Genomic DNA, 24,708 nt, shown 5'->3' on the forward strand with positions numbered 1-24,708 from the left:
GAGAGTTCCTAGGAGCCAGTGTTAGATTCCTAGGATGGCTGTAACAACGTACCACAAACTAGGTGGTTTAAAACAGCATAAATTATTTTGTAAAAGTTCTGGAGACTAGAAATCTCAAATCAAGGTTTTTGCAGGGCCATGGTCCCTCCGAATTCTGTGGGAGAATCTCTCCTTGCCTCTTCCTAGCTCCTGCCTGGGCTGAAGGCTGTTTGCTGATGAGCTCTGGCATTCCTTGGCTTCTAGATGCATCACTCCATCTTCCTATGGCAACCTCCCTGTGCCCCTGTCTTTTTTCATGGCCTTCTTTTAATAAGGACACCAATCATGTCAGATTAAAGGTCCACCCTACTCTAGTATGACCTCAGTTTAACTAATTACATCTGCAATGACCCTACTTCCAAAGAAAATCACATTCCAACGTGCACATATCTTTTTTGGAGGAACACAATTCAGCTTATAACAAAGCCAATGGGGAAGAGAAAGGCATCTTATACAAAAATTCAATTAGATTAGGATATAAAAATAAAAGAAACAATAATATCAGCATACTACAAGAGGCTCAGTTAAACTGGAAAATAAATATGAAGGAAAGAATGATATTAGAAAACTAGTTGGCAATGATTACAACACCTGCACATGGGATTGTTTGTACTATTCACACTGTCAGTGAGACACTAAACCGTATTCAATGACCAGTAGGATTGAGGTCCATATAACCACTAGGTAATAAATTATTTTCTTCTATCATATTTGCAAAAAAAGTGGTTCAATTATAAAAATTAGAAGTTAAAATGCTATGCAATATGGGTGATTTCTCTTTTATACTTACATGATCTATCTACATACAAAAGATGATAAGCTTAGAAAATATTTTAAAGAAGTTATTGCTACGTATGTGAGTCAACCTTTGTCACTGTGTTCTACTTCTACAAGGTATTGATTTGGAAACTGTATCATACATATCATTTAGCTTCTCAATTCCTTTACTTGCCTGATTCATTTTCATGGATATGTTTGTCTCTGTAACCAAAATGATCAGACATAACTCTTGGTTTCGTTGTTACAGCTCTTCTAAGAGGCAATTTGGACCACTGTAGAGTCAGTGTAATTGTTTGTAAGAAACTTACAAGCATTCCAGAAAACACAGAAAAATTATGCTGCAAGATTATCTTAAGGTTGTCATGGACCACTGCCTCTGTGGGAATGCTTGAGTATGTTTTCTGCAGCCAGAGTTTGTGTTTTCACAACATTAAGCTATGGAAATCACTGAGAGAGAAGGCAGTCGCTAGATGGGGCAGGGCAGAGCCCTAAGCATTAATAAAGCCAACACACTCTTCAATAGCTCACAAGACCTTTGTGAATCAAATGTCATTCGAAAACCATTTGTGAAGCTGAGTTAAATGCCTTCAAATTTCCCATATTTTTCTAGAAAGGAAAAATAATTTAATGACATCTTGGGGTTTGCTTTCCCTTCTATAAATCCTACAAATTATACTTTCAGAGAAGCTTTTCGGAGCTTACAAAGTCATTAAGCATGTAGGGACCTATTCTTTTGTGAAACAACAACAAATTTCTTAGAGACAGAAAGGTTCTCTGACCAAGAACACACATCTGCTGCACTAATCTGATGAGCCCTTTTATCTTCAGGAATCCAAGGTCTAGTTCTGCTTTTATCTAACAATCATATAAGCATGAAAGAATAAATGGGCTCATTACTGAGCCAATTAGAAAATTACATAGATAAATAAATACATAAACAAAATAAATAAATAAACTGATTTAAAATGGTAGAGTGTTTGCACCAGTTGGGGGAACAGAGGGGTCCTCTTGATCACTCCCTGGGGATGAATCCAGCAATCCCTGGGAAGGCTATCGAGGGTTTTGCAGAGTTCCAAAGCCAATATGGGATCCGACTGGGAAGAGATCTGCGATTAGTGCCGCAGGCTTGGACAGCACAGTCCCATCTGGGTACAATGTTCAGTCCAGAGAAACAGAGTCCGCAAATAATAATAATAAGTTAGATTGACTTCCATGTAATAGAAAATTCCAGGTTCTCGCTGGGAAATTTGGGGCACTTGATTTCTAGGGGTACAGATTGTACCCTAGTCTGTTAGAGGTAGAGGTAAAATGAATAAGTCATAGTCTGTGGTCCCAGAGCCCCACATCTAGAAGTGAAATTTCAGATAGCAAAAGATGAAAGAAAGGCTAAGTGTTGGAATGAACAGAAAGAAGGCAATTTTGAATTGAGAAAACCCAGCATGGCTTTATAATGAAGAGAAATTTTGAAATGGGCCCTGAAAGAAGAATAAGACTTTAATATGTACAGAGGAAAATGGGAATTTTGTGAATAGAGACAAGGCGGTGTGGATATTCCTCCACCTGTGTGCATGCATTGAAAATTTTCCTGTAAAGGGCCATATAGTAAATATTTGGGGCTCTGAAGTGCTCTTCTTTGGAGTTTGCTTTGCCTTCTATAAATCCTACAGGTGGTCTCTATTGCAACTACTCAACTCTGCAGTGGTGATGGGAAAGCAGCCTAGACAATATGAAAATAATAGGCATGATTGTGTTCCAGTAAGACTATTTATAAAATAGATGTCACGTAGCCACAATTTTCTACCTATAAGCTCCATAAAGACAGTTATTTTTGTCTGTTTTAGTCACTAATTTATTCCGAACACCTAGGCAATGCCTGACACATAGATCATGGTCAATAAACTTTTTTATTGAGATATAATTGACATATAATATTATATTAGTTTCAGGTGTACAACATAATGATTAGATATTTGTATATACTGTGAAGTGATTACCACAATAAGTCTAGTTAACACTTGTTAAACAATGAATAAATGAAAGAAATTGAATGTGAAGCTGAGCAAATAAAAGAGGACCATATCTAAGAACAATTGACTGTCATCCTGAGATGTAGTTTTATATCATAGGTAACAAGAAACCACTGAATGTGTTCCATACCGTGGTTATTGTCTGCATTTCAGGATGACATCTGGCAGATAAGCTTGATGGATTGAAGAGCAAAGGTATGTGAAGCAGAAAGGCTGGCATGTCACAATCATGTAATAGACAAGAGATTCTGAATTAGGACCTGGGATGTTGGGCATAAGTAAAATATAGATTTTAGAGACTTAACCTCTAGGATGCAGCCATGTGCCAAAGATTAGAGGAAAGAATTTCAGAGGACTCTTGGCAACTAGCAGGAGCATGGCTGGCCCATTCTGTAAATCACAGAAGCCAGAATTCTTTTAAGGAAGAGAAAAAATAGTCAAATGTATGTAAAAGTGATACACCCACTTGTAAATATAATATCCAGTAGGTCATCAAAAAGTTGGTTTATTAGAAAGTTCTTATCTTAAGAGTTAAATGTAACATACTTTCTCATATGATTGTCAGTGAATTCCTCTGCCCATGGTAGACTCTCTTGCAAGGCATTTAGAGGATGGTTCCCAAACTTCTACTTAGGCAACATAGGTCAAAAAGGAAACACATGAAATGGGAGCCAGGGACCTCTATTGAAATCATTTCTATCTTGCATACCTTTTTTATCATCATACAAAATTACCTGTTGGATATCTAATTTATTTAAAAGCCTTGGGTTTTTTGTTTGTTTTTTGGTTTGTTCCTTAAGAAGTGATAAAAGTAGCAATTGGCTGGAGTTTTCATGAAGTTTACATTTATGAAGCAGGACATGTTTTGACATTTGAGATCATGCACTGGACCAAAAATAAAGTTTTAAGTTCTTTGCCGTATGGATCATCAGCGCAGAGGCTAATGACAACTGTCACTGATAAGTGCCTAGTGCCCAGTGCCCAAGAAGGAGTCCTCAGGGGACCAAAAGTACATGTAGTTGCAATTTTATTTATGATTCTATTTCTAAAACATTGTCCTCTGTCATCACAATTGCAAGAAGAAACACTGATGAGAGCCACAACGAAATTAGGTCACAAATTAAAGAATGAATTTGGTGCTATAGAAGTTAAATAAAGAATAACTTAGAAATCTAAGCAGGGAATCTAAAGTTCCATGCCCTTGATTCTTCCAGAAGACCATGGTCTGAGCTTCACAACTGTTTGCTCCTTTTTCTAGATTTTCATCATCAAAATGTTATCCTGAATATTCTATTTTCTAGAGAAAAGTTATAAATTCAACTTGCTACAGGGGCCAAGGAGATAACATCAATGTGGGCAAAGTGGGCCAGAAGTAACAAAATGGCAATGGAGGTCAGAGTGAAAAACACATGTCCACGTGAAAGACTGAGGGATGGGAAACTGTGGTTCAATTCAAGCAGAATGTGGCTTTGTGTCCCTAGCTCTTACAGTTTTTATGCAAGGCAAGACAAATGTATGTTCTGTCTGAAATCTATGAATGTTTAAATGTTGTCAATTAATTAATGTTTTAATGTGTTGGGTCCCCAAAAATTTATATCTATGTGTCCCCAGTTTGCTGTCTCCTGTTTTGAATCATTTTCTTGTGAGAAATCCTTGATGAATTGTTCAATGATTGATCACCAGTAGCTATTGTTTTGAGCAAATGTGTTTATAAAATTTTCATAAGGCCTGATTTAGGGAAGAACAGAAAATTATCATGATAGATTAAAGAACAGAGAATTATTATGATAGCTAACACTTTTATTGAACTATGTGTCATGTGTTTTAAGAACTTCAGTATAGTAACATCTTTAATCCTCAGAACAGCCTTGCTAGTAGGGGACTATTAGATGAAGAAATTGAGGCATAGAGAGATTATATAATTCATACAGCTTGAAAGTGGCAAATCCCCAAGTTGAATGCCAGTAGAATAAGTCCAGTTTCTGTGCTCTAGCCTCTGTACATCCTGGCATGTATTAATCCTGGGATGGCAGAAAGGCACTCAGCCTATTGGATCTTAGTTTTCTTATTGCTAAAATGGGAGTTTATAACTGACTGTCTACCCCATGCGGTTGTTGTGTGGATAAAATTAGCCAATATAAATGAGGTTCTTGTATACTACCAAGTGTTATTTAAACATAAGATGTTGGGCTTCCCTGGTGGCGCAGTGGTTAAGAGTCCGCCTGCCAATGCAGGGGACACGGGTTCGTGCCCCAGTCCGGGAAGATCCCACATGCCGCAGGGTGGCTAGGACTGTGAGCCATGGCCGCTGAGCCTGTGGGTCCGGAGCCTGTGCTCCACAATGGGAGAGGCCACAACAGTGAGAGGCCTGCGTACCGCAAAAAAAAAAAATTAAAAAAAATAAGATGTTATGAACAATTTGGTGTAAGGTTCTTAGCATTGTGGTATTGTATTTTATAATAACTATAAATGGATTATAATCTTTAAAAATTATGAATCACTATGTTGTACACCTTAAACTTATATAATATTGTACACCAACTCTACCTCAATTTTTAAAAAAATGATTATCTCTGGGTGATAGGGTTACAGGTGATTTTTATTTTCTGTTTTCACAAGTCTCTGGATGCTTACAATGACTATATCTGACTTAAAATAAATAGAAACACAATTAAAAAAAAAAAGACCAAAGACTATGTCACCATGCTTTATTAAAACAGCTATTATCATCTTTGCAATTCTGCCGCCAAAGCATGGCATAGCACGTTGGTGAGAGGTCATTCTGTGTTTGACTTGATCTTCTTGTTCTGATGGCATCCTTAGACTACTAAATGTTTTAAATAGGTGCTGAATATGCAGGGAAATTGAATGTGGCAAATTGTGTAGGTACAGAGACATAAAAGAACATAATCAGGCTGTTTAATATTTTTTGCTTAGTGGGTTTCCACCACCCTGCCACTACCAGCTATTTGAGTTACCAATGACTGAAGAAGTGTCAGGATGCTATCTACAGTTTTGTACCCCTCATTCAGGATCTTGAATGTAATAGCCCACTGTATATATCAGAATCACCTTTTACAAGTTGACAATCTGTAGGTCTTTTAGTAATTATTTCTGCTGTACTATACTACATATGTAACCATGTTGATTTGCTTTAAAGAGAAAACTGGATTACTAATCAATAGAAAGTAGCTAGGGTGTTATTATTCTTACTGCTTTCTGAGGGTAATATTTTGCCAAGGACTGAGGAGAAGAAAAAAAAAAAAAAAAGAAACAGCTGAACTTCCAGCTCTACTCAATGTGCTAAGACTCAACTGTATCGATTATAGAGCAAATACCAGGAAAGGGTGAGAATATTTTTTAATGAGCTTCTGATGTCTCAGCCAGGGGAAACTGACAATTTAAATAGAGTCAGTTTTTTGAGATAGCTAGGCTGACAACATACCTAAATGGTTATCTACAGGGTTGTCATCCAAGACAGCTCACCCAGATGACTGGGCACAGCAGGAGGAATCCCACGACAGTGAGAGTGTTGGCATAGAGTTGGCCTCTTAAAGCCTTCCCACCAGCTCCAATGACAACTGAAATGAGCTAATGTGGTAAACTACTTAGCTCAGTGCCTGGCACATAGCATGCACTCAGTGACGGCTGTGGTTATTATTAACTCAAGAAGCTAGAAACATAGACCAGGTCATCTGAAAAACAAGAATAACAACATTTAGTCATAAGGCAAGATTTTGAGCTAAGTGACTGTCAGAAAGGGGCATTGTGACTCTTTGTGGAATGTGAACAATTATTTTATTTCTAAAAAAAAAAAAAACGTACTCACTTTTAAGGTGGTAAACTAGCCTTGCAGTTCAGATGATGAGTACTTTATACTCTCTGCAGTAGATGGCAAAGATGGCCAGGATAAGTTACCTTCCTGCATCCACACTCTGTAATGTGCATTGTCCCGTTTCCTTCCTCCACCAAGAAGTGAGCTTCTTTTCCCACCCCTTCAATCTGGTCTAGCTGTACTATTTCTGAGATTCATTCTTAAGAGGCTTAAACATTTCACGTCCTCTCTTGGAAACTCACTTCTGCCACCTAAGCAGCCTCCACTGACCTGTTGAGGCTGTGAGGGCAGTGAACTTAGCTGAGGATGACCTTTACAGCCAACCTGCCAGTTGACCTTAGATACTTGGAAGAGCTCAGCCCAGGCTGGATGGACCACTCAACGGAGTCCAACCCAGAACTATAAGCTAAATAAATGTTTACCTGCTTAAACCACTAAGTTTTAGGATGGTTTGTTTTCCAACAAAAGCTGATGATCTGTTCTCAAACTAGAGAAGGCAGTGAAACTGAGTTTACACTCCATAGTAGGCTGAGTCCGTGATAAGCCCTCACTTTCCACAGTCAGGGACAGATCATCACTACTAGACACTGGCCAAAATGGTCTCTTAATTTTAAAGGGGCAGTAAATAACGTTCTGTTATTGATCCAGGTGTGTCAATTACTAGACTAGAGACAAAGAAGTTCTGAGAATGTTGAATAGAGAGGTTGCAGATTTCTTCACTCAAAAGGCTTGGATATTCTTAGAGAGAGACACACTTCAGATTAGTCATAACTTGACGTGAACAGTGACACTGAAAATAGTAACTGGAGATGAAGCTAGGTTCATTGATTTGTAAAACTGAGCATATATGTGTTTCTCAGTGTGCATTCCTCCTCCTTCAGAGTCATTGGGGATAAACTAAAGAATAAAATTAATGGGAAAACACAATATTGTTCTACTTATTCAATGATGTTTCTATTTTTACTGAATTTAACTATAGGGATAGGTTGTGTTAGTTTGTAAAGTCTACCATAACAAAGTATCACAGACTGCAGAGTTTAAACAAGAGATACTTATTTTCTTACAGTTCTGGAGACTAGAATTTCAAGATCAAGGTGTCAGAGGAGTTGGTTCCTTCTAAGGCCTATCTCCTTGTCTTGTAGATGGCTATCTTCTGCCTGAGTTTTCACATCATTTTCCATCTATAAGTGTCTGTGTTCAAATTTCCTTTTCTTGTGAAGACACCAGCCATATTGAATTAGAGCCCATCCTAGTGACCTCATTTTAAATTATTACCTCTTTAACAACTATCTCCAAAACAGTCACATCCTGAAATTCAACATATGACTTTTGAGGGGCACAGGGAAAACTGACAAAGTAAATATTAAATGCACAGCCAAAAATGCTAAAAAGAATGAAATGGTCTAAAACTCCTCAATGTGAAACTATAAATGGCTTTGCTTTTTAAGACTTGGGTAATTTCAACACACATTATTTGTTCCACAAAGCAGAATACAATGAATCTTATTTTCTACATAAGACAAGAGATAATAAACACTGCAAATACTTAAACAAACCTGGTAGAGAAGAACACGTTATCACCTTTTTTATTTTTGTATTTTTTAAATAAATTATATTTAGGCATAATTTACATACAATAAAATGTACCTATTCAAAATGTAGAGTTCTATGACTTTTGTGCGACTACCATCACAGTCAAGCTATAGAACATTTCCATCACCCTAAAAGTCCCCTCATGCCCCTCTGAGATCAATCCTCTCATCCTTGCTACCAAGAAACCACTGAGCTGAGACTGCTTGTTTTAGACTTTCATGTAAATGGAAGCATAAAGTATGTGTTCTTTTGTGAAGTGTCTATTCAAACCTTCTGCTTGTTTTTTACTGTGTTGTTTGTCTTATTATGGAGTTGTGATATTTACTTATATGTCTGAACCATTTGTAAGACATACGTATTGTGAATATTTTCTCCCAGTCTATGACTTGCCTTTTCATTTTCTTAAAATTGTCTTTTGAAGAACAGAAGTTTTTAATTTTTATTAAGTTCAGTGTCTCAACTTTTTCTTGTTTGGTAGTATGTTTGCATTCTAAATTATAAATATTTTTCTTCTATTATTTCTTCTAGAAGTTACATAGTTTTATCTTTTGCATTTGGGTCTATGATCCATTTTGTGTAAGTTTTGTGAAAAATATGAAGGTTTATGGATTTACAATTGCTCCAGATCCATTGTTGACAGGACCATCTTTTCCCCATTGAATTACCTTGGCACCTTTGTGAAAAATCAATTGACCATAACGTGTGGGTCTAATTCTGGATTCTTTACTCTGTTCTATGGACTCATATGTCTCTCCCTATACCAATATTGCACAGTCTGAATTATTGTAGATTTATAGTAAGTCTTAAAATGAGGTAATGTAAGACCTACAAATTACGGTTTCTTTTAATCTGTGAACAAGGCTGCTGGCATTTTGGTTGAGCTTATGTTGAATCTTCAGATCAGTTCAGGGAGAATTGACATTATAGCAATATTGAGTCCTCTAATCTATGATCATGGTATATCTTTCCATTCAATTAGAACTTCTTTAATTTCTCTCAGCAATATTTTGTAGTTTTCTATGTATGGGTCTTACATGTAACAAATTTTGTTTCATTAATCTCTAAGTATTTTATATTTTTTAATGTTAATGGTAGAGATATTACTTTTTTTTTTTTTTTTTGCGGTACGCGGGCCTCTCACTGCCGTGGAGCACAGGTTCCGGACGCGCAGGCCCAGCGACCATGACCCATGGGCCCAGCCGCTCCGCCGCACATAGGATTCTCCTGGACCGGGGCACGAACCCGTGTCCCCTGCATCGGCAGGCGGACTCCCAACCACTGAGCCACCAGGGAAGCCTGAGATATTACTATCTTTATATCAATATATTTACCTTGTATTCTTCAGCTTTGTTAAATTCACTTACTATTGCTAGTAGATTTTTTTTAAATTCCTTAGGATTCACAACAAACACAATCATTCTATCTATGAATAAGGACAATTTTAGTTCTTCCTTTCCAATTTGTAGGCCTTTTATTTCTTTGTATTACTTTCATTGCACTGGCTAGGACCTCTGATACGATGTTGAACAGAACTGATAAAGGTGTGCATCCTTGCCTTTTTCCTGACCTAGAGGGAAAGTGTTCAACTTTTTTTATTATTAATTATGGTGTTTGTTGTAGAATGTTTTGGGTTTTGGGTTTTTATGGGTATTTTTATCAGATTAATGAAGTTCCTTCTATTCCTAGCATGTTGAAAGGTTTTTTTTTTTTTTTGATCATGAATGAATGCTGAATTTTGTCAAATTGCTTCTCTGCATCTACTGAGAATCTCCTATGACTCTCCTAATAGAGTGAGTTGCATTGAATGATTTTTAAATAAGACTTTAGTTTTTTAGGGAAGTTTCTGATTCACAGAAAAATTTAGAGAAACGTACAGAGAATTCCCATATGTCTCCTGTCCCCACATGTGCACAGCCTCCCCTCTTATAAACATTCCCCACCAGAGTGGTACGTTTGTTTACAATTGATGAACTCCACTGACACATAATAATCAAGCTAATTCCATAGTCTATATTACAGTTCATTTTTGGTGTTGTACATTCTGTGGGTTTGGATAAATATATGTTAAAATCTATCTATTATTATGGTATCATACAGAGTATTTTCACTACCCTAAGAATCCTCCATGATTTGTCTATTCATCCATTCTTGCCCCCCAACACTCAACAATTGATCTTTTCATTATTGCCATAGCTTTGTCTTTTCCAGAATGTCACATGGTTGAATTAAACAGTAAGTTTTTTTTTTTCAGGTTGCCTTCTTTCACTGAGTAATATAATATGTTTTTCATGCGTGATAGCCCATTTATTTTTATCACCGGACAATTTTTATTGCCTGGATCTACCACACTTTATCCACAGACTGAAGAACATCTAGGTCGCTTCCAAGATTTGGAAATTATGGGTAAAGCTCTTGCAAAAATCTGCAAGTCTGTGCCTATATTTATTTATTTATTTATGAATTTGAGTGTCCAGTTGTTCCAGCATCATTTGTTGAAAAGGTTTCTTTTGCTCCATTGTATGGCCTTTGCTTCTTTGCCAAAAATCAGTTGAATATATTTATGTGAGTCTGTTTCTGGTCTGTCTATTCTGTTCCATTCATTTATTTGTCCATTCTTTTCCCAGTATTATACTGTTTTGATTACTGTATCTTTATAGTAAGTCTTGAAATAAAGTAGTGTCAGTCCTCCAATTTTCTCTCCTCTATTGGTATTGTGTTGGCTCTTCTGGGTGTTTTGCATCTTCATATACGATTTAAAATAAGTTTGTTAATGTCCACATAATAACTTGCTGGATTTTGATTGGGATTGCATAGAATCAGTAGATCATTTGGGGAGAACTGATATCTTGACAATATTGAACGTTTCTCTCCATGCATATGGAATAGCCCTGTATTTATTTAGCTCTTCTTTGACATTTTTATCAAATATCAAAAAATTTGTAGTTTTCCACATACAGATCTTGTACATATTTTGTAAGATTTATATCTAATTATTTTTGAGGGTCACTAATACAAATGATATTGTGTTTTTAATTCCATTTGTTCATTGTTGATATACAGCAAAGCAAGTGACTTTTGTATATTAATCTTGCATCCTGCAACTTTGTTATAATTGCTTATTAGTTCCAGGAGTTTTTTTAATGGATTCTTTTAGCTTTTCTCATTGATGATCATGTCATCTGAAACAAAGACAGTTTTATTTCTTCGTTCCCAATAGGTATACATTTTATTTTCTTCTCTCATCTTATTGCCTTCACGAGGACTTCCAGTGTGATGTTGAAAAGCAATCATGAGAGGGGACATTCTTGCCTTGTTCCTAATCTTAGTGGAAAGTTTCAAGTTTCTCATAATTAAGTATAATGTTAGATGTATCAGTTTCTTTCCCAAAACATACTGTATGTTAAAAGAAGGCCAATCCTGCTTTTAAGTTAAAAGTCTGTTGTAAATTTAGCTTTTAGGATTATTTGGCAGCTTAAATGTCTTTGCTTGTTGTTATTGGGGTTTTTTTGTTGTTGTTTTGTTTTGTTTTCCAGCAGAGAAATCTGACTTAAAAACCTTATGGCAGAGGAAAGAAGTTATGTCTATGCACTAGGCTGAGCATTGTACAACTGGCATTTTTCAAGCTAAACTGTGCTGGGATATCATGATATCTGCTCTACCTCTTATGGGAGTCTAAAATAAGCCAGTTCACTCATATTTATGTTCATGGAGTCCTTATTATTTCACAGGTGATTATTTTACATAAATAAATAAGACACAGGTTGGCTGTCAATGAGCTTTTGGACTAGTGGAGAAGACTAAGATGTTAAAAACAACAAAGAAACAGCTCCATAAAGTGCTATGAGGGTAAATTTAAAATAGTTGCAAATTCTTTGCCACTCTTCCTATCAATAAGTAGAAATCTATTTCCCCTCCCATTGATTCTGAGTAGGCTCAGTTAGCCTGCCTAGTAGAACAGTCATACTACTCTGTGTCAGCTTCCAAACTTAGACCTTAAGAGAATGGTAACCTCCACTTCTGTCCTTTGGTCACTTGCTGTTGGAACCCAGCTGTCATGCCATGACAAAGGCCATGTGGAAAAAACAAGACCTGCAACAAAGCATCAGCTGATATTCCAGCCACATCCAGTATCAACTGGCCAGCCATGTGAGTGAGGGGACCTTGGAAATGAGTTCCATGATGGAGTGGAGATAAACCATTCCTGCCGAGCTCTGTCCAAATCACAGATCGTGGGCAAAATAAATGAAAGTTATTGTTTTAAGCCATAAAGTTTTTGGTGGATAAATAACCAGATATCTATAAATTTCTATGAGGGAAATATTCTGGCAACCATGAGAGCAACTATAGTAGACATCTGACCTCTTACCTTCTCTGAAGTTTTAACAAAAATTGCTCTCATAAAGCAGTATATACATACATATATATATAATTTACTCTATTAAAAGGTAAAGACTCTCAGATTAAAAGAGTACCATTGTATCATTGAATAGACATTTGTAAAAAAAATTTTTTGATATATCACAAATGTTTGGGCATGTCTACATGAATCTAGATTGCTATTTAGTTCGTCAAATACTTCTTACACTCAGTCGTGTCACCTTTTTTTGGATCCGTATTATCCTGAAGATGTTATGAGTTTTTATATGTATAAATTTTCCTGTTGCTATATCTTATTTATAAATTACAACATTTTATTATTATGAATATACTTCTCTCCTTGTTAAATTTTACCTTTTTTTAAACTGCATTTTCCTGGTCCAGCTTCTCTCAGTCCTTTTCCCAAGAGTTTATCTCTCAAAAGCAATATATTGTTAGACTTTTTTGTAATCTGACAGTTTTATCATAGAGAAATTTGTTTATACTTGTTATGATTAATACATTTCATTTGATGCTTTCCTCTGTTTCATTAAATAGGTAAGGAGTGTTTAGCTTTTCCTTTATTTCAAGTAATCTCAAAAGAACTAGAAATAGTACATGACAACTTTTTAACAATTTTTTTAACATCTTTATTGGAGTATAATTGCTTTACAATGGTGTGTTAGTTTCTGCTGTATGACAAAGTGAATCAGCTATACGTATACATATATCGTCTTATCCCTTCCCTCTTGCGTCTCCCTCCCACCCTCCCTGTCCCACCCCTCTAGGTGGTCACAAAGCACCGAGCTGATCTCTCTGTGCTATGCAACTGCTTCCCACTAGTTATCTACTTTACATGAGATAGTGTGTATATGTCCATGCCACCCTCTCACTTCGTCCCAGCTTACCCTTGCCCCTCCCTGTGTCCTCAAGTCTATTCTCTACGTCTGAGTCTTTATTCTTGTCCTGCCCTAGGTTCTTAAGAACTTTTTTTTTTTTTTAGATTCCATATATATGTGTTAGCATATGGTATTTGTTTTTCTCTTTCTGACTTACTTCACTCTGTATGACAGTCTCTAGGTCCATCCACTTCACTACAGATACCTCAATTTTGTTTCTTTTTATGGCTGAGTAATATTCCATTGTATATATGTACCACATCTTCTTTAACCATTCATCTGTTGATGGACACTTAGGTTGCTTCCATGTCCTGGTTATTGTAAATAGTGCTGCAATGAACATTGTGGTACATGACTCTTTTTGAATTATGGTTTTCTCAGGGTGTATGCCCAGTATTGGGATTGCTGGGTCATATGATAGTTCTATTTTTAGTTTTTTAAGGAACCTCCATACTGTTCTCCATAGTGGCTGTATCAATTTACATTCCCACCAACAGTATATGAGGGTTCCCTGTTCTCCACACCCTCTCCAGCATTGTTTATAGATTTTTTTGATGATGGCCATTCTGACTGGTGTGAGGTGATACCTCATTGTAGTTTTGATTTGCATTTCTCTAATGATTAGTGATGTTGAACATCCTTTCATGTGTTTGTTGGCAATCTGTATATCTTCTCTGAAGAAATATCTATTTAGATCTTCTGCCCATTTTTGGATTGGGTTCTTTGTTTTTTCCATATTGAACTGCATGAGCTTCTTGTATATTTTGGAGATTAATCCTTTGTCAGTTGCTTCATTTGCAAATATTTTCTCCCATTCTGAAGGTTGTCTTTTCATCTTTTTTATGGTTTCCTTTGCTGTGCAAAAGCTTTTAAGTTTCATTAGGTCCCATTTGTCTATTTTTGGTTTTATTTCCATTTTTCTAGGAGGTGGGTCAAAAAGGATCTTGCTGTGATTTATGTTCTAGAGTGTTCTGCCTATGTTTTCCTCTAAGAGTTTTATAGTGGCTGGTCTTACATTTAGGTCTTTAACCCATTTTAAGTTTATATTTGTGTATGGTGTTAGGGAGTGTTCTAATGTCATTCTTTTACATGTAGCTGTCCAGTTTTCCCAGCATCGCTTATTGAAGAGGCTGTCTTTTCTCCATTGTATATCCTTTCCTCCTTTATCAAAGATAACACAACTTTTTAACATTTTATGATATAAATTACCACAGAAATTTGACATAAGAACTGACATGAATTTCATATTAATCTCTAAGATATGTAAAGTTTTTATACTTTTAAAAGTACTCTCATAAACATTATCTCTTCTCATTCTTATTATTGTTATTTTATCCCCATTTTACACTTGATGAATTCAAGATTTCAAGAGGTTTATTGACTTTTTTTTTAACATCTTTATTGGAGTATAATTGCTTTACAAGGGTGTGTTAGTTTCTGCTTTATAACAAAGTGAATCAGCTATACATATACATATATCCCCATATCTCCTCCCTCTTGCATCTCCCTCCCACCCTTCTTATCCCACCCCTCTAGCCAGTAATTATGAAGTGGAGAACCAAATGCCTTTTTTATTTTTAAAAAAGGAAAAGCCAGGACACTTTCATTCGTTCCACTCTACCATAATAAGGAGCAAGTGCTGAGCCAGAAGCATAGCTGGTCCCCATCCTGCCTCTTACCTTAACACGTGTGATCACTGGTCACCCCCAAGCCCTTGCTCTAACCTCAGCCTAAAGAGGAGGCGTCACTTCCTCTGATGGCCCAGCTTGGCTCAGCCAGGCACTTCTCTCTCCCTCTCCAAGTGTAACTGTTGCTCACAGAGAACGTCTCCTGCTTGGTCCCCAGGTGTTGAGTACATATGTCTTTGAGTTCAAGTTCTAACCATGTGTGTGGGTGCCTGCCTGGGTCTAGCACTTCCTGTGACTAGATAAGTCAACCTGTCTGAGTAGGTGATTCTAAGAATACAGCTTGTCTACAGGTATAAATCACTTTCTCCACAATCAGATTTGGTAATAATAAAGGCAATATTCTGTTCTCCAAACTACCTAACTCTTGGTTCAGAATTTGGGCAAAAAAGAGGTGCATTATTTTGAGGGACCCTCTTGAACCTCAAGTGATGATGTGTGAAATAATCTGAATCCTCTTACTTAATTTTAATTTTGTGGGGAAAATGGTCTGCAGTACACTTTAACTACTCTGACACTATTATCTCATCTGCAGTCACAAATGTTGGCTCTGGGAAGGTTTTCTCCACCGGTTCAAAAGTAGGTCAGCAAAAGCTCACAGTGATTGAAATAATTTGAGGGGAGGAAGATTATATTTAGACGATCCTTCAAACAAAGGCAATCCATTAAGTCAGCTAAGCCATTTAAGGAAGAGTTTGGGGGATGAGATATGATAATACCAGAGGATGAATATTCTGTAATGTCATCTCAATGTCTGTTTAGGTCAGAATTTAAAAGTACAGAGCTTTTTGAAAATGAAATACACACACCCATGTGTTCTGGTATTCCCAAATCAGAATATGGAAAAACAACATAGAAATGTTTACATTCAACAAATATTTAACCAGTGTCAATTACATGTAACAAACTGAAAAAGGACACAAAATAAATCAGATATGGACCCTGACCACAAAGAATTTATCCACTAAGAGAGGAAACATAGCAAGCACATACAATTCTAAAATACAAGGTAATTTGCCTTTAAAATGTATAAAGGTCTTAGGGATTTGGAGAAAGGAGGTGTAGCTTCCATTCCTGGTGGAAGAGGGTTCAGTGGTTAAGGAAGGGAGAGAGGAGGTGGCATCAGAGCCACACTCTACAGAACAGATGAGATGATTTGAGGTGGAGAGTTGGAGGAATCCGAGAGAAAATCTTTAAGTCAGAGTGAGCAGCATTAATACAAGTGAGGGGAACATTTTTTCTTAGTTTGCAATAAGGCGAAACAAGCTGTAGCAGAAACTCTTGGTACGTGGAAGGACTGCCAATCCAAGTGTGCGAAATTGTGAACCAAAACAAGAATGGCTCCACTTCTGTGGAACCTAGTGTTCGTGAGGGGATGAGAAATGAGGGTTAGATGGGTAGATTGGGGCCAGTTAACTGAGGACTTTAAATATCGAGTTAAAAAGTTTGGACCACCTATTCTTTACACAAGGAGAGAACTATTGAGGGGTTTTGAGCAGGTTTGTGACAAAAATCAGTATTGTTCCTGCAAAAAATAAAATTAACCTAGCAAGAGTGCATACGAATAAAGAAGAGGTGAGAGGGTCCACAGCCAAGGCTATAGTAAAGACTAAGGTCATTAATGCCGGCATGGAATGCTTCAGTGGCAGCCGGATTGGTGAGAAGAGGAAAGAAGTGAGAGATGTTATAGAATGAAACAAAGAGGAGTGAACGACAGACAAGAGATCAAGTGTCAGGGAAAAGGAGCTGGTGGAGGGAAAAGAGAGATGTTTCCCTCTCTGAATACACCATCGATGATTTACCTTCTCTCTCTTCTCAACACATAACCTAACACCTGAAAATGAAGCTCTGAGCATGCTTCCTAAATTAATTAAATGTCACTATGTTCCCTAATTTTATGAGGCCCAAGTGTATCTAGCATCGTAAGACTTTCCCGAGCGAAGAAAGCCCAGTGCCTTCCTGGGGAGCCAAAGTCCCCTCCCTGCCTGGCATCCAGCCTGCTGGCCAAGGACTCTGCCCTCCTGCCCATTCTTCACTTTCTAGTTCACTCTGTGTTTAAACCGAGTCAGCAAGAATCAGGATACATCTTACATTCCAGTTTCCCCAGGAGTAATTGTACTTCACATATTTTTTAATAGGTGTCTCATAATGGCAGTTACCTTCCAGTTGGACCTACCCGGGAGGATGGAATCTTACTGACTCCTAGTATTGTATTTCTCTAAGTCAGTCTGTCAGGCGCAGGGGTTTACCACTTGATAAAGCTGCAGTTCATTTGTCACTACCAAGTAGCACATCAGTTTCTTATTTGTTTCCCAAAATAGGCAAAACAAACTGCAACAAACAGTCATAGCACATGGATGGACTGCTAACCTAAGCACTGAAAGTATTTCTTTGGAATACAAAAGAGCATCCTAGTAAAGGGACCTTCTCCAACTGTGCTACAAATAAACAGAGTGAAGGGCTTCCCTGGTGGCGCAGTGGTTGAGAGTCCGCCTGCCGATGCAGGGGACACGGGTTCCTGCCCCGGTCCGGGAGGATCCCACATGCCGTGGAGCGGCTGGGCCCATGAGCCACAGCCACTGAGCCTGCGTGTCCGGAGCCTGTGCTCTGCAACGGGAGAGGCCACAGCAGTGAGAGGCCCGTGTACCGCAAAACAAACAAACAAAAAAAAGCAGAGTGAAGATAACAAGCTTAATACTAACCATGCAGCCCAAGAACTGATTTCCTGTCTGCTCATTTTTGTCACTGACTTCCATTTTTCTAGATTTCCCAACAGACAGCCATTACTATTAAATGGTGATCACTACTGTTAATGACTGCCTGATGTAGAAATGGGTTATTATTATTAATTTGAGCTCACGGAGCATAACTCTGAGATCCAAAGAGGTTAAGTAACTGGCACAACTCACAGATTGTGGCACGTCCCCTGATATATTAAAAACAAAAACAAAAAAACTAAAAGTTTATGTTTAAATTTCTCATTTTTTCATTGCATTGATTTGTCAGCTCCCATCACTTGTTATTTTCCTCCACATTTCTAAAGATTTCCCACAAAGAAGAAAATTGCATTACCTGCATTTTCAAGAAAGCACAGAGGAAGTGAATCTGAAGTTTCTTTCATTATGTTGTGACATTGGAGTTGACGTTTAGAAGTAGAGTGCAGGTGTTTATAAAAGATAGAGAGACCTGGAACATGGGTGTCTAGAATGGTCTTATTCTGCATGTCACAGAGTGCAAGCAGGCATTACTTATACCACAGAAACCCTCCCTAAGTTACTCAAAGGGCAGAACGGTTCTGATAATAGCATGTGTGGTCCCATTATCTCTGAAGGGACTGGCATAAAAGCTGCAATTTATTTTAAAAAATGAATAAATACTTACAGTGAGCTGGGCACAATGTCCAGTGGAAAAGTACACCCAGTCCTATCAAAAGAAGACACTTTATGCTCATGGGCCAGTATTGTCTCTCTCTCCACTCAATGATGAAGGAGAATGATTTGCGTTCGTAAAGAACGTCATGGTACTGGGAACAATTTTTTGTTTAAAAGAGGCATTTCTTTGTAAAGGAAAATAAGGTTCACCTTTGAATGACTTTCTGGGTTTTTTAACCCTCTCTTGGGTGGAAGCAAAAGAAGAGGTAGGTGAAGGATAAAGAAGAATGGAGCATTTTTTCTGATCCAGGCAATGATTTAAAAAATGTTTTTGTTAGTTATGGAAATGTTTGTTCAAAGTCTTTTTGTTTTGTTCCAGTGTTTAACATTTAATAGAAATCCATGTTATTCATGTGACCTTAGGGATCTCATTTCCACAGCAAATTCTTTCTGTTGAAAGAGTTGACAATTTAGAACATCTCAGACTTTTAAAACAATTACTTTTAATTTTGCAAGCATGATAGGGATTAATGCATGACAGTCCAACTAAAGCTTTGTTTTGTCCCCAAGACTCATGGATCAAACCACAGAATGCCTTTCTGTGGCCGTTCTTCCTGCAGCTGAGAAGGATGAGAGGTGCCTTTGGCTCATGGACAAGCTGTCTGGAAGCCTCTAGCCTGCGCCGGGTGCAGCACTCTCATCAATAGATGTCTGGACTCCAACTGGATGCGTGGGTGGCAGTACCAACACCTCATCTTGATGGAAGAGCCCCACAATGCTATTACCAAAGGTGACGTTTTAATAGCAATCAGACACATCACTCTTCTCTAAAACGTCACTAAGCTTCCATCAAACTGCGTATCACCTGCCTTAGGAGCACATACCAGATATCCTTTGTGCTCCAGCCACTTAGTCTTCCTTAGAATTGTGACCAAAATGCATGTTTTAACCTCTGGCAGCTGCTGACTTTGACTGAGTCCTTTGTCCTTGCTTATCTTGTCACAGGAACAAATTTTCAGCCCGAGGAACGGTGACGGTCCCCATCAGTCATGGGCCTTGGCTTCTTGGCTTCTCCGTGCATGATGGTTGCATGAAAATCCATTCACAGAAGTCTGGTTGGTGGGAGACCATGACGCTTGGTAAGCAGAAGGAAAGAAAGACTTTGTGTAGGAACACACATTTTTGACAAAGCAGTCCAACTCTTGTGACACAGAAGAAAGCGTGGCACTTTTTGCAGTAGTGGGTGACACAGGATTTGGGGGAAAATCAGAAATACAGAATCAGTTCATGATGGCTAAACCAAGGTCAAAGCATTAAAAAAAACAGATTTTATTGACTTCTTGGTGCTAACTTCAGAGAGTGAAGCAGGGGAAAGATATAAGTACACATCTTTTTTACTTGAAAAGGAATACATGTAATTTGGAGTGGAAGCCAAATAGGAATTAAATTATCATGTCCTTCATAGAGAAGACAAAGACATTTCAGTGAAGTAAACAGGATATAAATAAAACTTAAAAATCAAGAAAAGTAATGAAGGGTACAAATATCTAAAATCTCGCCATCAACAAGAATTTACTGAACACACAATAAGTTTAAGGCATCATGCTATGTCTCTATCAGGAAAAATAATATGAGGGAAGGCTAAAGTTTCCAAAGTCCTGAAAGCCTGAGAATGCATCCCATCTGTGCTCTTACTAGAGAAAGCAAATAATGACACTACCCCTGAACTTAGATTCCCTCATGTAATAATTGAGAATAATATTTATCATTGGCGCTATTGTGGGAATCAAAACAACCTATTAATCTTTTATTAGTTTAATTAATACTTATAGAGCACCGTCTGTTCATTTGGATCCGTTCTGGGAATTCAGAATAATATGGTTAATAAAAGAGGCAAAACTCCTTGCCCTCAAAGGGCTTAAATTCTGGTGGGAAATATGGTCAATAAACAACATAATCATAAATGTATGGTAGGCAGCAAATAGTGCTAAGTGATAAAGTAAGTCGGTATTGAGGGATAGAAAAAGGTTGGTGATATGAAAATTTATGTAGGGTGGCCATGGAAAGCCTCACAGAAACTGTGAAATTGGGGTAAAGGAATAAAGATGGTGAGAAAGTGAGTCATGCAGATATCTGGGTGCAAATTCAAACAAGAATTTTATTGGATTTGATGTACTGATTCTAAAAAATGATCAATATATGAGAAAATGAAGAGCCAAATAGTCAAATGAGTAAAAGAAAAAGTGGAGATTGTCCCATTGTCTACTGAAACTTGTAAAACTAGGGTAATTAAAAATATCATGTCCTGCACAGTTAAACAAATAAGCAAAATAAAAGGCCCCACAAGAGATCCACACTTATGATGGCTGGACTTAGGATCATTCTAGATCATGGGGAAAAGCATGGACTGTCCAAAATCTGTTAGGGAACTGGTGGTTATTCACATGGAAAAAAAAGAAAATGACTTTCCTATATAATACTAGATATAAGAACCAAATCTGAGCTAAATTGAGATCAAAAGTTAACAACAAGTTTGAAAATTTAGAAAGACAATATAAATGTTTTTTAAATCCTTGAGTTCCAAAGATTTCTTAAACATATTTCAAAAAGCACAAAACATGAAGAAAAATGACTAGTAAATCTGACTTGTTAACATGTAAAACTTCAGTCCATCAAAAGATAGGATAAAAGAAAGGCATAAACTCAGAGGAGATATTTATAATACATAAAACCAACAAAGGAATCGAGTCCAGAATAAACATTTACATACAAACATGTGTATAGACACACAAACGTATACTCATTATATATATATATATGTACATATAAAGAATAAACATTTACATACAAACATGTGTATAGACACACAAACATATACTCATTTTATATATATATATGTACATATAAATACACACAGTTGACATGTGTATATGGGTATGTGTATCACATAAATCATTAAAAGTTACAAAACAGCCAACTGAAAAATGAGCAAAAGACTAAAGCAGAAACTTTACAAAATAGAAAACAGGAACAGCCAGTCAAATTTTGCATACCTTATAAATAAAAACTTAGGCTCTGTCAATATCAAGGGTCAGGAGATGTCACTATTGGTCACTATTGGTAGAAGTGTAAATTGGTACAACCACTTTGGAAATGACTTTATCAATAGCAGCTAAAGTTAATGATCACATACCTCTTACACTGTGATTCCACTTCTCAAAAAACTTACATATGAGCAATAGGAGGTATATACAATATTCCATGGCAGCATAGTTTATAATATCAAAAAACTCAACATCTTTTAACACAAGTGTGCTGTATTTATACAATGGAATACTACACAGCAGTAGTAATTAATGAAAAGCAATAAAACATAACAATACAGATGAATCTCCAGAATATAACGTCACATGGAAGCAAATTGTAGAAAACGTATATCTACTTACATAAAATTCAGAGCATGCAAAACCAAGCTACAGGGCAAGAGGGAATGGGATCTGGAAGGGCCATTCAGAACCTTCCAGCATCACTAGTTATTTATTCTCTGTTTCTTATGTTGGTGAGAGAGTATACCCGGGTCCACGAAATTGTTATTCTTTCCAATTTACACATATACTCTATTATTATGTATCTCTTCACTATTTACTTCAACCAGTATTTTTGAAAGAGTGAAGATCAAGTGAAACGAGAAGAGAATGAGTGTATTTTTGTTGTGAAGGGGAAAATACCTCTCAGGGTGTAGGTATAGGGATGCTGAAGCAATCAGAGGCTTTTATTTTCCTTGCTTTGTTGTTACCTTGGGAAGGATTAAGGATGTCTCATTACTGATGATAAGGATCCAGTAAAGAGTTTTAAGACACGGAAGAGAGGAGCTATTCAATAATATTAGTGTCTTGGGAAGATAAAAACAGGCAGATAATTCAAAGCACAGTGTAGGGGTGGTGGTATTGAGAATGAAGTAGACAGTTCCAGGGGGAGGGGATGAAAGGGGTACAGACAAATGGTGTGAGTGACAGGGAACTCTGCTCGATATTCTGTAATCACCTAAATAGGAAAAGAATTTGAAAAAGAATAGTTACAGGGATACATATAACGGAATCACTTTGCTGTACACCTGAAACTAACACAACATTGTTAATTAACGATACTCCAATATAAAATAAAAATTAAAAAACAATTTAAAAACAGAGCTTGTGGAAATGGGTGCTGATCGAGGGCTGATCGACCTTATCCCTTTGCTCCTCAGAGGGTCCCCTGTACGGTATTGCATGTCACCGTTACAACCATCCATCTGAGCCACTTAATACTCAATTTAACTCAGGGGGTGGTAAATTCTCTTTGGGCAGTTAATGACATCTGAAAGTGTCATCTCTTCCTTTGGGGTATTTTTCTCTACCAACTCTGTGGAGAGAACCTGTCCTTGGCATTGTTAAACCCAAGAGAAAGGGGATTTAATTGCCCTGGGTATTTAAAAACAAAAGTTCAATGGATAAGCTAGTGGCACAAAAATAACAGAAATTTGCCATTGTTTCTTCACTGAAAGAGACCCAAAAAATTGTTGGCTTTGTCATCAAGGTTTGCATCTAAGCACAGTGAGCGTCTCATTTTTTTTTAAGTATATTCCATTATCAGTCCTCTAAGTGGGACTACAGCTCCTAAGGGGAGGTGACATGGAAAATGGACTCTGAGAATATGCACACCTTTACGAGATTTACAGAGTCAGAGAGAAGTCTCATTCTTACCTTCTGTCTATATTACTAAAGCGAGAAGATATGCAGATAGGGAAGACATGCTAAAGGACACATATTTATGGTTTAATAGTTATTAATGTTAATTATCTAGATTCCAAGTGTTCTGTTATTTCACTTATAATTAGGACGTAAAAAGTCACAAGAAAAATATTACTCCCACCCTAATAATGACCAAAAGCCAATAATCTACAAAACCCTAATTTTCTTGAGTCCATCAGAAAGCTGAGACCACAGGGCAACAAAACGGACTGAATTCCTGAAAGTAAAAACACCCCTCCTCAAGGAGAAAAGGGCCATACAGACCACTTCTTTGCAGATCACGAAGGAGGAGGCAACTGCCACAAAAGAAAAAAATGCAGCCAATATTTTAATGAATTATTGCTACCAAACGAACAAATATGAGAGTTTAGAATAACTGGGAGCCCCCAGATTAAGGGTCAGTAAACTTTTCTTAAAGGACCAGATAGCAAATATTTTAGAATTTGCAAGCCACGTGGTCTGTGTTGCAGCTACTCAGTTCTGCTGTCGTAGTGCTTAAGTAGACACAGATAAGGCGTAACTGGGTGACTGTGGCTGTGTTTCCACAAGTTGTACCAACCAAATAAAGGCAGAAGCCCCATGGGCAATAATGTACTGATTCCTGATCAAGTGACTCCCAGTGTCTGAGACGGAATCCAATCTGGTATCATCCTATTTTCTTTGGCTGCCTGAGATGGAAGAGCAATGGTGGCCAAGCAGAAGCTGGCCTCGCAACTTTTGTGAAAATCAAAGAAGCTGAGTCAAGTCCCAACCTTTTAGAAGCCAGTTTTACCTTTTAATTTACACTTACACTAAGTAGGCTCCCGGACAAACAGGCCTGTCTCAGTCTGCTCAGACTGAGACCACAGGCTGGACGGTATAAACAACAGACATTAATGTTTCTGGAAAGTCTGAGATCACAGTACATGGAGATGTGGTTCCTGGTGAGGACCTTCTTCCTGGCTTGCAGGTGACTGACTTCTGGCTGTGTTCTCACGTGGCAGAGAGAGAGAAAGAGCTCTGGTCTCTTCCTCTTCTTATAAGGCCACTAATCCCATCATGGGGCCCCACTCTCATGGCCTCATCTAAGCCTAATTACCTCCCAAAGGCCCACCTCCAAATAGCATCACATCAGGGGCTAAGGCTTCAACATATGAATGACAGGGTGGGGGGCACATTCAGTCCATAACAAGTCCAGACCATGCCATTGAAAGTATACCGAGCTCCATCAGGAAAGCAGAGTCACTGTGAGTGGATGAAGGACTCTGAAACACTATGGTGAGTATGTACTCTAATGATACCCCAATTCTCTTCCAAAGGGTCTTACGGTCACTCTCCTGGGTGACTGTACATG

Source organism: Orcinus orca, chromosome 12 (assembly GCF_937001465.1).
Source record: "Orcinus orca chromosome 12, mOrcOrc1.1, whole genome shotgun sequence".
Taxonomy (NCBI): Eukaryota; Metazoa; Chordata; class Mammalia; order Artiodactyla; family Delphinidae; genus Orcinus; species Orcinus orca.